Source organism: Crassostrea angulata, chromosome 2 (genome assembly GCF_025612915.1).
Source record: "Crassostrea angulata isolate pt1a10 chromosome 2, ASM2561291v2, whole genome shotgun sequence".
NCBI lineage: Eukaryota > Metazoa > Mollusca > Bivalvia > Ostreida > Ostreidae > Magallana > Magallana angulata.
This window is the reverse complement of record NC_069112.1, coordinates 44,514,220-44,529,954: the sequence shown is the minus strand read 5'-3', so window position 1 is coordinate 44,529,954 and position 15,735 is coordinate 44,514,220.

Genomic DNA, 15,735 nt, shown 5'->3' with positions numbered 1-15,735 from the left:
TATAACATGTCATTAGACAATGCAAACCAAATACTAATGAATTAATAACATTGGTTGCATATTATGAGTGCATGAGTAATGGATCAGACAATGGTTGACATTATAAAGAGAAACAAAGACTAATAAACAATGGTTGTCGTATCTCGTTCTCGACTAGCGAATGAGCAGCGGATGGCAACGCATTTGTTTTAAATTGTATTTCCCTGTTTGCACAACTACTTTTTAAAGAACAATTCATCATAAAGTTAAAAATCAATAGCGTTGCGTCTGAAAAGAGGAAATGTCATTTTTAATAGTATTTTAAGTTTTCTGTTCTGTAGCTAAATTACAGGGTATAGAATATCCAAACTGGAGTGGGTGCTTGGATAACCTTAAATATTTATTTTTTCCTTTGTTATTTTCCTGGTGAAGATTCGAGTAATGAAAATCGATGAAATCCTATATTTATTTTGTAAGATTGGGAACAATGAAAATAGCCAGCCCTTACTTAGTACTGTTATAAATAATTTTAAAGAAAAAGGATGTGTAAATATAATCCCAATTATTCACAAACAAATACAACCAAGTAATCATAGACGTTCTTTCAATTCCATTCACTACATCATATTGCACTCTTTTTTTACTTTTGATGATTATATATGCTGTGTCAAAATTAAGATAGAACAGGATATACATATCACGTTTCATTTCTAAGATTTGTGATTTAAAAACTTGCAAACAAACTTAAATATTCTCTTATTCGGATACTTAGAAAAATATTCTCTAATTCGGATACTTAGAAAGCGAACTGTTTAATTGCACCTCGCTGGTTGGACTATATTGTATGAAGCATTGACCTTTTGAACTTTAAGTACACAGGAGATTCAATACTTGAAGGTTTTTCCATATTTTGTTGAAGTACTTGTATTGAATAGTTTTGATAACTAGAACAGGTTTGTAAAAAAATTACTAATATTATCGTGATATAATAAAAAAAAAATAAAACTGGCGTAAATATTCTGTACACTTAAATATTTGTAAATGATTAAAGAAAAATACATATAATATTATTATTTTCCTGTTTTCTGATCATGGCTTACACTCGTCTTAAGACTGTCGTGCAGTCCAATCATGTTGTACATACAAACATATCCTTCAGCCACAACGATCAAATGACGATAAAAAAGTCAGCTTTTTTATATCAATCACACGCTTGTCAAATCAATATATTAACTTAGTATTATATTTATTATCTTCATAGTATTATTATTTAATGAATATATCATATATACATTTGAGAAATAGAGTGTTGAAAAAATAATACGCTTGAAAAGTCTTTCAAAATAATTTCTTCGTTGGAAGAGTTAAAACCAGACAATTCCATTTTTGCTAATTACACAAAAAAGATGTTTTAAACCGATTAAAAAAAATAAACTATCCAAAGTCAGCATGACACGGATGATGTACTTATAATGTATACACTTACAACAAGTTTTTAGTGTTAAGTATTATTAACAGAACAAAATAATGGAATAGAATGGTATGAAATAGTGATCATTTTGTTACATTGTACAGATAAGTCTACACAACTATTGCAGATAATATAAAACAAATAGCGATGACAATTAGTCTTTAGGGATAATTTCAAATAAAAACACAATATTATGCCGAGATATGATTGAAAGTAAAAACAAAAGCCATCTGAATGGTGGTCTCCTTTTTCGTATTACGGATTGTACTCCTTATACATCTACAGATAGTTTTCTCCATGAGATTGAATAAGTATTTTGCAGTTCACCCAAAACGCCTGTAAGCCTAATCGTCCAATGATATAGGTATGTCGACGTTTTGCTCGACAACTAACAACAAATACAACACTTCTGAGGGAAATTTAATTCAACCATCAGTGATCATGATATCTTGCATAGCCTTAACCAGAGGTCGGGAGCAATCTATCGTTCTTAGTCACTTGAGAGTCAGATGTAAACCGGTCTTCCAAAGGGCAAGTAAACGACTGTGTTTTTTTTACCTATGACCAATACTGTGGTGTCATTATATTCAAGGGTATAAATTTTTGTGGATAAAGTGAATATTACACTTTCAAGGACACGTAAATTCGAGCCCAATGACCATATCAATACAAAATCTTAAAATTGCACTTCAATAAACATTTAATTTCTTGGGTCAATTTAACAACGAAATCCACGAAAATTGGTATTTAAAGAATATTGATGAAACCACAGTACATCATAATGAGTGATTATCATGACAGCTGGTTGATTGGATTCATGTATTTTATGGGGTAGAATGTTTATGTTTTTAGTTATCCTAAATGATTGTGTGTTAATTTAACTTTGTGAGTTGCAACGATTGTTATCTCAGTAAGCATTACAGCAAATACTTAGAGGAAGAGATGAGGATTCATAATGGCTAAGTGGCATGTGAAGATAAACTTATAATTGTATATTCCTTTTTCAATTTTTTGGCAACTCACTAATCGGCTCAATAGAGGGACAGTTTAAAAAAAAAACAGGTTGGAGACTGTAAGATGCATGAAATTGTTTGAATTGTGAAAAGGAAAATATGTTGAAACAATTTAATCCATTAACACAGAACACATCCCTCTGTAAGAGAGAACCCACATGTTTGTTATCCAACGATTCGTATAATTATGTTTATTTAATAACATGATTGATCAAAATGTTCACTTGTCAATCCGTCGGCCATATATAAAGTGAAAACTACAGATTGTTTGGACCGAAGTAAAGTTTGATGAATTAATTTCCTCGGCTATGCCTTCAAGTAATAACATACAAAGTTGTAGATTAATATTACTGTTATTAAACACAGTTAAAAAGTAGTCATTGAATAAAAACCGCTAGCCATGTACACATATCAACACCTGTAACAACATCCCAATCTATTCTAACATAGCGTATTTACATGTATCACATGGTGGCCTACTTTGTCAATATTTTCAATGGCATGATGAATAGAAATGAAAAAAGACAAAAACAAACTCTCAACCATCCATAAAACGAGATACAAATTCAGAGCAGAGAAACACGGACCTCTAAAAAGATAGAGGTAGGATCAGGTGCCATGGAGGAGTGAACATCCTCTGCTGACCGGTCACAACCGCCGTACGCTATTTGTCGTAATTGGGAGAAAAACAGAAAAGTCCGTAGACAATAAAGTGAAAAATTATTGGCTAACAATTAGTATGAAAACGTCAGACCTGGCAATGTGTTGCCGATGCAATTGTAAAATCGCGATATATAAAGTTAAGCAAGCTGTGCATACATTTTGTAAATGAAATATCGTTTTTTTTAATAATAAAGCTATGTAATATGTTGTTAAGAATTATTCATGGTAAAGAATCAAGTATAGTTCAACAGATTTATACATAAGTGCAGCGTTTTTTTCCTCCGTATGTCAATGAGAGAAGAGACGTAACTGTTAATAATTAATTTGAGGCAATGTAAGTGTGTTTGTGTCCGTGTTTTCTACGGATATGAAAAACTATATACAGCGATTTCTTTACAAGTTCGGTGTTTATAACTTCAAAATCAACTGAACAGAGTGAAAATTCCAGTAATTTCAAAGTCAGATACCTTGTCAGGATACAGGGTAACCCTTTTTTTTCCTTGCTTACACCCCTGGGTCTCTTTTCTTCAGAAAAATCCAATTATTCTACAGCAAGGAGGTTATTATTCTATGTCGAAAAATGACAATCAGTCATTATTCTACGGGGGTCATTATTCTCCATTATACCGAAATTGACTAAAATAACCGAAAAAATTGAGTGAAACGGTGCTGTGAACGATAATATTTTCTTTGGATCGTAATATTTTTTTGAAAAAAAAGATATCGAGGCATGATTGAAACTCTACCAACAAGGAAGTGGTTAATGTTTGTAAAAATGGCATTAGTGACGGTGTGACAAATGCACTCATCTTTGTTATATAATTCCCGTGGACAGTAAGACATCCTTTTTTTTCATAGAAAAGAAATGCCCAATATTCTTTCTGATATCGCTGAAATAAATTGACATGTAATTCAAATTGGAACATAAAAGTTTACACACATACTATTTTCCAGAAATAAGACGGATCAAGAAATTTCCTAGGGGTGAAAATATTTTGGGCGGCATGGAGTCTGAAGCTTCACTGTTTACATCAAGGCTGAGAATTTCGACGATTACGACAGGCCTGGTCCTGCATCTATCTATGACGTCACTGTTTCCATTTATGGTCTTGTCAAAATTTGACCAACTTGTAGACTATACATTATGTCAACTGTGCCAGTTTAGAAAAACGGAGATATAAAATGCAGAGATTACCGTTGGAAAATGCGTATTACAGTGACAGGTTACATGTAAATAACAAACAGTATTTTAAATTTGCAAATGGAAATTTGTAGGAAGAAATACATTGAAGGTCTGCGGAGTCAACTTTAGAGTGTTTATGTCTGTGTTTTATAAATTACACGATCATATTAAACACATCCATACTCTGCCTCACACATAAACACGACTGCATATTAGGATTTACAAGTTTATGTTTACATTTTCCAGCGTCTTTGCCTGTGATAACACTAGGTATCGATTTTGTACTATATAACCCACAATACAAATGACGCCAAATTGAGGCGCCAGCGGGGTTTGCTTATTCATATTTCAATATGTAATCGTACGATTGCTTAAAATAATATAAATATAAGTAATAAAGAATCATTCTTTGAATATTATGAGGTGAGAATTTCGGTCGGGGCGTGATCAAATCTATCATAAGGGCTTTATTGGATTTGATCACGCACCGACCCAAATTATCACCTCATAATACTCAAAGAATGATTCCTTATTCCCTATATATGACTGGATTTTTGAACACGATTATGCTCAATATAGCATAGCTTTATTCTCTTATGAGAGTGTTTTATACACACCACGTTTCTGTTTTGAAAACCTACAATGTACTTGAAGGATTGCAGCTAGGCATCTCTTAGTTGACCATTTCGTTCTCATCTGTTGCTCTTTTTTGACTCCATTTTGTTATCGATTTAGGTCGATTACAGTTGTGTTCAAATGAGACATCCGGTATATTCTACCATTCGGCGCCTTGCAATACTTGATTCACTATGCAATGACAGCATCATGTCAACCTTTAGTTACATGTAGATTGTCTACAAGGTTATTCTAATGTGTTTGCATTGAGAGTAAAACGTTTATACGGTTACATGCATAATGATTCAAATTAGTTTTTTACATGCGTAAGAATATGACTCGAAAAACGCAATTTGCAAGCTAAAAGAAAAGATTTTCATGCCTCGCTATTTCGGAAATCAACAAAATGGTGCGATATATCTTATTTACCATATGTTTTGCATACACCGTTATGCTTTTGCCTTACACTGACAGAGCTGACCAATGATACAATATTGTATACCGATAATTCCTTTAAAAGGAATACTGTTTTCATATGTCTTGGAAATGGACGGGTTGGCAGGCTGAGTTTGTGATCCCGCCGTCGTTGCCCAGCGCAATATTTTGAATGACTGAATTTGGCGAAAATGATTTACTTAGAAGATATAAGTCTATGTGTGTTCGATATCTACTCATGAAAAATAGTTTGAAATGAATTAACCATATATCCGAAGGCACACTCGTTGCTCATGAATCAAAGATAGACAACCACTGGCATTATAGTCGATGATTTTACCTAGTGATATTAAAAATACACTTTACTTTGCTGCTGTGTAATCGAAAAGGGTTAGTTCTAACACTTGGTTAAATATTTTGTCATTTTTTTTCCTCACAAAAAATCGTATTTTTTTTTTCAACTTGTCATAATAACAGTCTTAGAAGAAAAGTGTCATCATTTCAATTTTGGTTGAAAACAATTTACCATTAACAACAACATGTCATGTCAATCTAGAAATCGTTTATTTGTTATCACATGCTCAGGTACCAAAAAACTATATATTGTGGAGGTATCTTACGTGGAAGAATCCGAATCCACAAACAGCACATAAACGAACCGGACAACCGCAGACTAAAAATCATTTGAACACATTAGACTTTATATAGAACTCTTCTTCTAATGGAGATTCAAATGGGCACGACCATTAATGAACCCTCTTAATATTTTTTTTTTTGAATTGCAATTCACAGGAATGGCGTAAAGTTCGCAATATTTACAGCAAATTGCAAGACTCTATTAATGAAAACATGACAATATCAAACCGTGAACCATCTCACAAAATTTTAATTTTAAAAATATTAATTGTTACAACAGATAACATAGCATTGTATGATCCTAGTACATACATGTATTGTTTTCCCTGAATGATAAAGAACAACATTTTCAAGAAGGTAGGCAATATAACTAGTGCTTGAGATTTTGTTTTGAAAAATAATAATCCTTGGAAATATTTTTGTATTTTATACATTTAACAACTTAAAACAACTCTGAAGTGTCTTGATCTTGTAATAGATATGTTATAGGCATCGGCTGCGGTAACCCATGTTCGATCAAAAATAAAAGTTTTCACGGCAAACGAAAAACATCATAACTTTATTTTATATTCCAAAAATTCAAAGATTGCAGGAGGCCGATACGAGTTTTCTGAATAGGCAGACTAAAATTACACTTTTTGGATGTTTTGATGCATGTACTTTAATGCTTTATAGCAATACTAGTTGTAACATGACAAAAAGCCATAAAGTTCACCAAAAATTACCAAAAAATCCCATTGCAAGGTCCGGTTTTGAAGTCTCATATAACCAAAAAGGCCGATATGTAATACATAGCGTAACCAGTTCTTATTATGTTTATTTCTTGCGAAATAAAGTATGGTGCTCTGCTCTTATCCGATAGAAAAAAAAACAGGAATGTTTTAAAACTTTACAGGATTGCAAAAAAAAAAAAAAATACACGTGCTGATAAATCCACTCCAAAACACTGCATTATCCCTTTTCACAAATAACGTAATAAGTGCCATTACAATCGGTAATTGTAGCCCAACCAATGATCTTTAAACATTCATTGCCACCTCTAGACTCGTTAAGGCTGCCCCACCATCCGTCGGCAGACGCTGAAAATATGAATTTTTGAAGAAACGTATCGAGCTTTATTACCTTTAGATTTTTTCCTTAATATCTGATTTTATTTTCCAATTGCGAAAACATGCGTTTTAAAAGGATATCGTTAGAATTATATCGTGTTGTGTTTTCTTTGATGAAAATACTTTGCAACAAAGGAATGGTAAGTATTCTTAAAAGATAAAATAAAAACAAGAACAAGTTAATGCTGGAAATGAGCAATTCTCAGTGAAAATGTTCCTAATATGATGAGCATTTAAAAAAAAAAGATATAGGTTTGGACAAGTTTAGTGACATGGACATCATTTTTTTTTTCAGTTTATGCGCATTTTGAACACTTAATGTGAAATTTCAATGACATTTTATTGCTTAGCATGATCAGAGAACGGAAGGGGGGTTAAAATAAAATACCTTTTTAAGTTCCACAAAAGGGATAACTCACTGATTTTAATCTATAAAAGTATGTCATTAAATGAATTCCTTTTCAATTTCAAATTGTTAATCGAACATTTGCAAGAAAAAGTTAACACAACCACATTAACAATAATTTACAACAAATCTTTGCTCTTTTACTCAACGCCAAGCTTTCAAAAATGTATTTTTTTTTAAAACAAAACAGAGTATAATGAAAAAGTCGCTGAAAAAAAACTGCTGTTTATAAACATATTTTTATGTGTTTCTTATAACGATATTGCAACTCATTAAATCAACATGTAATGAACTGCTAATAAGCAATTTATTTGCAAATAAACCAAAAACACTACCTTTATCCTCTATCCAATCCTTTTCTGTATCGGAGTTGATCTTGAAAAGATACGACTCAAATGACTTGCATTTCTCCTGACAAAAGAAAGAACGCCAAAGGGCTACATTGCTCACCTGAGTAAAAGATTGGTTATCACTCAGATCAGCAAGCGGGAGCATTCTGAATCAAAGGCATACTATCCAGTTAATGCAAACACCGGAATCTTAGTGCACATTGTCAGTCTTTTTGTTTAAGATGATTATAATCCATTTACAACTTCTTATCCAAGTTATTCTTACTTATTCATTCTAGTTTTCATAAATTTATATTATATTATATTTATTATATAGCAAAAAAAAATCAACATGAGAAAATATTACTTGTAACATTTTGATGTCAGTGATTCCCCTCATCATGGTTGATAAATCGACAAGTTCCCTGACAATAATTACAGGGCGCTTGCACTCGTCATGAATAAAAGCGTCGAAAAGTTAGTACATTATTTTGTTATGCATATGAGGATATTGACACCGATCTGTTTTGACTTAAGTATGAAACAAAATGTGTGAAAACAAAATGTGTTTATATATATATATATATATATATATATATATATATATATATATATATATATATATATATATATATATATATATTTATATATATATATATATATATTGTATATTCATATAATTTGCACCCCCACCCACACAAAAAACAATTGGCCGAGTGGTTCTGAAGAAGATGTAAAGGTGAAACGTTTACGTGGAAGACGATGACGTCTACAACCAAACTACAGACAACAGACAAATTTTGATTAGAGAAGCTCGCTCAGAGGAGCTAAAGTGAAAATTACTTTGACAGTGTTGAAAGTAAAAAGTTGTATATTTAACATTGGATTAAATAGATAAGGCATGCTTTTAACTGTTTTTTTTAGGATCATGATGGGTTTTTTGGGGGGTTTTTTTGGGGGGGGGGGTGGGGGTGTTAGTGTACATCCCAAGATTATTGTAATGAAAATATGTTTAAATAGCAGCTATAGTTATTGATAATAGACCTGCATGCTCAATAATCCTTTAGTATGTTTATGATAAAAAAAATGGCCTCTTCTAACATCGAAAGCAAGTCTGGAAGTTTTTATCCTTAGATTCTCTATCAATGCAAGTTAGACATGGTCATGTCCAATAAAGACCATAATATTATATATCTACAATAATATTCTGGGATTGTTTAATCCATATGCTACCTTGGCATCCATCAAGTTCAAAAGAGTTTTGATGAAACAGTACTGGTGCTTTGTACTATTCTCTTCGTAATCTGAAAAAAAACCCACATAATTCTTTACCAATTTTGTTTTTTACTAAATAAGCTGTTGTTGGTAAAATGAATTATATTAAATGAGGGAACAAGTGTACAAAATCGACGAACAATAAAATTATATTGGTGTGGCCCCACATCAAAGTGGCGTGAAAATTTAACACTCTATGAATTTGATTGTGTTTGTGTCAATTTGACAGAAAAAATCGGATTATAGGATCAGTCCAGTTAATTAAAGCTTGAATAAAAAACATTTTTATCCTTCCTATTAAATTAAATCCCTAATCAACTTATCATGCATAAAAATATAAAACATTTGTAATGCTTCAACACTTTCTTATAAGAGTACACAATTATCTTTAGCTATGTGTTCTACCAGAAACGTCTTTAGGACTGAAATGCATTCGATTTTTAAATTAAGATATAGAAGTACAGAGATAAATTAGATAAATACAAAGATAAGATAGATAGATAGATACTCTTAATTCCTTATTTAACGCAAGGAATTAATATCCGCGTAAAATCTCGAAAAGCACATCTCACGAATTGTATAACCTCGCTTTAATTTTTCAGACATATGTTTACTATTTGGAATCGATAAAAATTCGATTTTCGCCATTTTATATTTTCGCGATTTGATAAAAACCGTTGAATCGCGGAATTAAGAACTCGCGTAAAATAAGGACACTACAAGAGAGAGAGAGAGAGAGAGAGAGAGGGGGGGGGGAGAGATGGGGGAGAGAGAGAGAGATATTTTTACAACGAATTTTGAAATAGACTCACAGGTTTGCTTTTCATTTAAACATCGTTGTTGAAATGTCCATGGATCTGCTGTATCTGAGGGCAAGAAAGGTGCGTTTCAATTTTTGTACCTTCTCATCAATGAAATTGATTTTATTTTCTGTTCTGTACTGTACAAATGATTCCTAACAATATCAATTAAAGTATTGTAAACACAAATATCTCAAAAATTGTGCATTGTACAGTAACAATTATGCAACACAGTTCTACAATGATAAATTCATGGAAAAAATCCCACTTTCAAATTTGAAAAATTACATTCTTTGCTAAATAAGAATCACAGATATTGTGATGTGCAATGCAAATGGGATATACCTATGGAGCATAGATCAGGACTGGATGGAGAAATCAGTCCATATAAATTTATTTGTATTTACATATACATATATAAAATCCATAAAATGCTTTGTTTGGTGATTCACACAGGATATATCCATTTTGTTGTTTATATTTTAATTTAAGTCATAAATCTGTTTTCCTTGTATTGTTTAAGTATGTTTTTGCTAAAGATGTCAATGATATATACTTCTGAAGAAATTCTTGATACAACAACATTAAGGAGTGATATATCTGACAAAAATTGGAAATCAGTCAACGACATTTCAGTTCATTTATTCGCTCAAAATCATTTCAAACATTGGTACATGAGGACAAAAATAACATTCAAATATACGGCAAGAGAAACAAAAGATTTCCATGACAATGGGTGTTATCAAAGTAATTATATTAGTGATTTTTTTATATTATGATGTTGCTTAATGACAGGTGGCATTTAATTTAAATTTATCAGAGGCGTTGAACCGATTTGCACACACCATCCAAATAAAACATGTATCATGATTTATAAATTTAGCCTTTGCGTTTTATTTGTATTATAAATTCAAAAAGAGATAACTGTTTTAGATGTCCTTTTTATGTGATATTTCAAAATTGGTGTATTTTAAATAGTTATGTTTATCTGTGTATACTATTTTTAGTCACCTCTTACATGCAATTCAGTAAAAAGTCGTTTGCAATAATTATTGAAACCCACACCCACATCCCCAAAAACAAGGAAAATTAAGAAAAAAAATTAATATGTGCATTTTGGTTCGATTACAGTAATGATATAAAAAGAACGAAATAAAGACATGAACCAGCAGATCACTGGAGTTAGTACTTTGTATTAAGTATGTGCTTATTAAATGCATGAACAAAAGCTATTACAGTATCCAACAAAGTTAAACTTTCCAAACTAGTACATTAAAAGTTTGACTGACGGTACAAGTCCTGTAAAATTTTATTAAAGCAACCTTTTTCTCATAGAAATTTAACAGTTTTCCGATCTACCTGTTTTTTTTTTCAATTTTTACAATATGTGTGTAACATATATTTCTCCTTTTATACTAGAACAATTCATTTTTATTAATCTGTACATGGGTTACACAAACAAACGTAATGTCTTTTTCGTGCATGTAGCATTTTGTTCTTCAAAAACAGTTGATTAGCTCATGTGTGCACCTTTTTTTAACTATTATTTCACACTCAAAAGAAAAAAAAATTAATCAGGTTTACGAGCACAGTGGCCATAAATGGTATTTTGAGCAAGAAAATGTGCATACCCTTGTTGAAACAACGTGTCTTTTATTAAGTTACGTCAGACATAGCCATAACACAATCATTGATATTGAATATGAAATGTTATATGCAAAAACTTCGTACTCACCATTGCTGGATAGAGACTGTTTAACATACAAACGCCATCCTATTTTATTGACCGTTTTATCTAGGGCATTGCATAAACTATAGGACAGACACAATCTCGTATGTTCGTTGAAAGTGAAACACTTGCATCCAGAACCACAAAGCATCGCGCATCTTACTGAAGAGTCCGCGTATTTGCTGTTCATGGGTTCCAAAGTAGGCACCTTGTTATCAAACTCCAAATTAGCCTCATAATATTCGGAAAGCGAGGCAACTAAAACTGACAAGAATGCGGAAAACACAGGAAGTCCACAAATATACGACGCCATGGTTTGTTTTCTTTTCAGCAGAAGAAATGTACCATTGCAGACCAAGAATGTTGAAAAAAATAAAACTTCAAATACGACAGCGAATAAGTCTCTTCTTTTTAGCAAACATTCGCTAGCATTGATGGCACTTTATTTGTTTCGATTGTTATCAACAATAAGGTAATGTCATTCTATTAGATGCAAGAGTTGATGTCATTTGATTGGACAATAACTATGAATTAATAAATGATAAATTGAAATTTGTTTAGTGTTGATTAGATCTGATTGTCATTTTATGGGGGATAAGATGCATTGCAAGTAAAAAAAAATACACTGTGTTATTCAGAGGTGTATGCTGTATAGCGAATTGGCGAGGGATTTTACTTGCCATATTTTTCTATATCATTAATTGATCTGAATATCAATTTATTTGTTTTGAAATAAAAACATATTACTTTAAGTGTTTGCACAAATGCATTATATTTAACGGAGTCATAAAACAGTGACAGTGTATAAATAAAACATAATCCCATGAATTGTAGCTGGATCATAGCATCAATTTAAGTGTCGAATTTATCGTATTAAATAGAACATACAGATGTCCTGTATATCTACGTGTATTTTTAAAATGAAAATATCAATGTAACGTATTTACCAGAAATGTACTGAACGGTCTGGTATTCACAGTCATTCAATTAACATTAAGTTACCATCAAGTCATATTATAGTTACCTTTAAGTCATATTTTCCTCAGCTGCATTTTCTGTAAATTTAAAATCATTGAATCCGTGTTTAACATTTTGTAAAAAAAAATAAAATGACGCATTTTATTTAATGTTTCAAATAGGTTTTTGCTGTTACAAGTTTAATATATTTAAAAACAACACACCTTTTTGGCATTGCCTGGTTACATTAAATTTATCTTTATGGTGGTAATTTGTTTAATTTGTATAAAATATTCATCCATCGTCGTTTTCCAAATGATTGATAAAGCTGCCATAAAACTGATGTTTGGCACGCTTCTGTTGAAGCATCATTAATACATGTATAACAGTGTGTTATAATTACAAACTGACAGCTGAAAGAGAATGGGTTGATAAAGTCATAAATAAGGGTGAATATTTTATAAAACAAACATTGTTTGGACAATACAAATGTCGTAATTCCGGTTATAGTGCGCTGTGTGAGGATGTTAGACATGTATTATTGACGATTGATCGTTTATATATTACAATGCAAATGTCCAGAAAATATTCATTTATTGTATATTAACTATTTCTATATATATGCAGTAAAAACTTCTCTAAAATTAAGTCATTCAGTATAACAAATTAAATAGTGCCTGTTTTGGAGGATAACAGTTAAAATTTACACCCCTCGAAATTTACACCCCTCGAAAACCAATGTCAACCTCCGCTTCGCGTCTGTTGACAATAGTTTCCTCGGGTGTCAATTTCAACTGTTACCCTCTCAAACAGGCGCCATTTATGTACATGTATTGTATGCAGTTGTCTTTGTTTTAGAAGGATTGTATTGTATATGAAACAAAAACAAATCTTCATCATAACAGTTCTTTTGATGTATCCAGTGATCGGGCCATGAATTTCTACCTAGGTCTTAAATCTAACCAATATCTGACTACCCGAATGAGATCAGTATTATGAATAGATAAAAATTATATACCCTCTACCTATTAGTGCACAAAGTATGCATTTGTTACCACCTCAAATCTATTTAAAACTCCTACATCAGCTGCAAGTTTCGCTAAAAACTCAATTAATTTACGATCGTACATGTTTTTCGATCGGTCATTCGAAACCAAAGCTCAAAACAGATTCACCCAAAACGGCCGTTTATACCCGTTATTGATAACAATTTACTCTTAACATCAATTCTGTGTAAAGACCAAAAATACGTGGCACTATCATGCATGTGTGTTTTATCTCTCTGACTTGAAAGAGTGTTCAACATGAAGACTCTTTTCTTTGCGGGTATTTTTTTGACAATAATTACACAGTTTCTATTGTAACGACATTGAAATATTTTGCTTATGGCCAAAATGACCTATAGAGTACCATCATATAAATAACTGGTATGCTTCCTAAATGCATGAAGGTTTCATCATGACATTGCTTTGATTTTATAAGCAAGTAATCAATGTACACGTACACTTAAATTGATTTAAGTGAAATGTACAGAAAACAATACCATCGGTTTGTGCTTCATAAATTTAGGTAATAAAATAGTGAAAAACAGGCATACAAAATAGTATCAATTCAATTTGAAGTAGGCAATTGGACACTGGAATAAATATTTTTTCACAAGATGAAACATTGGTCTAATAAATGCAACCAAAATTGGCTTGGGTATATTCATTGGCTTTCACATACAATTATTTGAAGTTATCGCTTTTCAATAAAATTCAACTTAAAGTTACCTCCCTTTGTTCACTCCTCTGTATTGAAGTACAAAAAAAAACAACATGGAAAAAGCAGACGTTGGAAAAACATAGATCAAATGGGGTGAAGAAAGCATGGTATTTAAGTTTTAGTGTATTTAGAGTATGTCTCTAATTATTTGGTGAAAACGAAATGAACAAATATCCCTATACATTTGACAAAAAATGATCTCTACAAATGATACTTTTATGTATATCGTATGCCTTTTCTTTGTCTTTTGACATTATATATTATTTATCTTTGCATGTGTTGTGATATATAATAGCATTGGCGATTTGCCTCGTTACAACCATAGATTTACTGTTAACAAAGCCGAGCCAGAAAATTCATAAGGTAGCTTAATTTAAACTACGGATGTCGAAAGGTTTGGAACACATCGCATTGCCCTGTAGGAGTAGTTTCTAAAAAATAGATTTTTTTTGTATCTTTAATGATTTCAGATGCGCACTTGGAACACGTTGATTTTTTGTGTCTTAAATTGAGGTTTTCTTTTTGCGTTTTTAATACATACATTTATAAGCAATCACTGAAAAATCTAATGTTGAAATGAATAATTGATAAATTCACAGAAGACAATGACAAAATCCTTTCCATTAATTTCAAACAATGTAACTTTTCTTTATCTGTGATTGAACAAAGGAACTTGAAAAGTATTGTGTCTATAATTCACGCATAATATATTTAGATCAGTGATGTAGCAACACGATTTGTTTAAGAACTTCAACAACACAGCTGCAAGTGAAACGTGTCGATTTTGTTTGTAAATATTCAATTAGTTTAATTGCTCTTCAGTTAGTCGTTATTATTTAATTGATTTTCCAACAATGACAAATGAGATAGATACCGTAACCTTCATTTTACAATTATCCTTTTTTTATTCTTTTATTTAATATGTATTTGAGTAATTTTTATGTCTGGCTTAGCGTACTTGTTTTTGTTGGTTTTTTTTGTGTTGTGTGTGTGTGTGTGTGTGTGTGTTTTTTTAAATTTTATAGGTGTGCGACAATTTGAATAATGATAGGGCAACATCAATGTAAGTAATATTTCGAGAAACAATTTGAAAGAGATCTATTAACATTTTATATTGCAACAATTGTTAACAAACAACAAATAGACTTCATCGACTGAAGCCACATTAGTGGATGTTTTATTGTTATTTTGTAACCATACACATACCATATACTTAAACAACCAGGAGCACATTTGTCGATAACCAAAGTACCTGCACGTGTGTGTACCTAGACAACCTGACGAAGTGTCTATGTCTTTATAATAACGATAGAGACCGCGCTTGCAAAGATGAACAAGTTTGCACCAAGACATGTCAAGGCAAAAAATGAC